Source organism: Octopus bimaculoides, chromosome 7, assembly GCF_001194135.2.
Source record: "Octopus bimaculoides isolate UCB-OBI-ISO-001 chromosome 7, ASM119413v2, whole genome shotgun sequence".
Classification (NCBI taxonomy): domain Eukaryota; kingdom Metazoa; phylum Mollusca; class Cephalopoda; order Octopoda; family Octopodidae; genus Octopus; species Octopus bimaculoides.
This window is the reverse complement of record NC_068987.1, coordinates 72,780,460-72,781,771: the sequence shown is the minus strand read 5'-3', so window position 1 is coordinate 72,781,771 and position 1,312 is coordinate 72,780,460. Positions and strand designations below refer to the sequence as shown.

Genomic DNA, 1,312 nt, shown 5'->3' with positions numbered 1-1,312 from the left:
ATATATATATATATATATATATATATACTACCTAGTAATTATTCTATCGGTGTGTTTGGCCAAGCCGCTAAGTTAAAGACACGTAAACACACCAACTTCGATTGTCAAGCGATGATGGGAGACAGGGACAATCCAGATCAAGCAAACCTATGTTGAAATGATACTCCAGCCGTGTCTATTCCGACTTTTATTTATTTTTCAGCTATGACGACATTAAAATGGGATTTGACTGTTATTTTTAGTGAGTAGAGCAACCATATAGAGTTTTCACCGTTAGCTCGTCGTTTTGTATTGCTGGTATTAGATGTATTTAAAGCAGACAATTGACTGTCTGTATAACATGAACTATATAATGCAAACACCCACTTATTTACAAACATGATACATCTGCAAGTGTTGTGTTTCTATACAACAGCATAAACTAAATATGTCTGCTCGAGAAGCCACAGTGTCTTGTGAGGACAATATATCTGTCTCATAGTTTAAAAATCACATTTGAACAATGTAAAAAAGCTTAGTTGTATAAAATAGCTGAGATTTTCTGAATTCCAAAGACAAAGCTTTATTGAATTTGTTCTTATGTTTTTTTATGTCTGCTCTACTATCTAGACATACCTGGGATGTGGTGTAAGATATATTCATTTATAATTTTGTTTGCTTCAACCAAGTGGTAGTAGCTTTTACGCCGTTCATTTAGCCATATTTCTATTCAGATTTTTCTTTCTTTGTACATGTCTGTAAATACACTTCTCACTCACTCAATCAAGCAATCACTCTCTCACTCTTTCTCTCTTTCTCTAAGTGTTTGTGTATATATATATATATATATATATAAGCCTTGTATGTAGATTTTGTAGACTAAAATTGAAAGAAGCCCGTCTTATCTATACTATATATAAAACAGAGATGTGTGTGTAATCGCTTTTCATGTGAAATCGACTTCACCAAATGCTTCCATACTTGTAATGCATGAATAATTTGACCTCGGATAAATCTTAGGCTCTTCATTTGATTTTTTTAATTAAATATTTTTATATTTATTAAAGAATGCTAGATTTAATTTTTGAAAGAATTCCAATTCGCTTCATACATAAAAGTTACAATTCAATTTCTTTAAAGATAAACAACTTTTTACTTACCTTCTAGTTTGAACGGAAGGGAAAATTCCTTGGGTAAAACATATCATTTGTTCCAAAACTGAATAGATTTCCAGAATATTCTCGATGTGATATATATTTTAAAAATTATTGGTTATCAATTAATAAACATAGGAAGACATTAACTTTGGTAACAAACTCAAGCACAATGCTAT

The 1,312-nt window shown here is 30.9% G+C and overlaps 1 protein-coding gene across 4 annotated transcripts in view; it reads right to left on the bottom strand.

The window, feature by feature from the left end:
- LOC106869748 (uncharacterized) overlaps nt 1-1,312 on the bottom strand; it is a 68,536-nt gene that overhangs the window by 64,208 nt on the left and 3,016 nt on the right. For 2 of the 4 annotated variants that reach the window (XM_052969742.1, XM_014915721.1), the window contains exon 1: nt 1,140-1,281. The exons of the other annotated variants lie outside the window; for them this stretch is intronic. The gene's annotated coding sequence lies outside the window, so the exon portion shown is untranslated. Of the gene's footprint in view, nt 1-1,139; nt 1,282-1,312 lie in introns of those variants that run through there. 4 annotated transcript variants of the gene reach the window in all.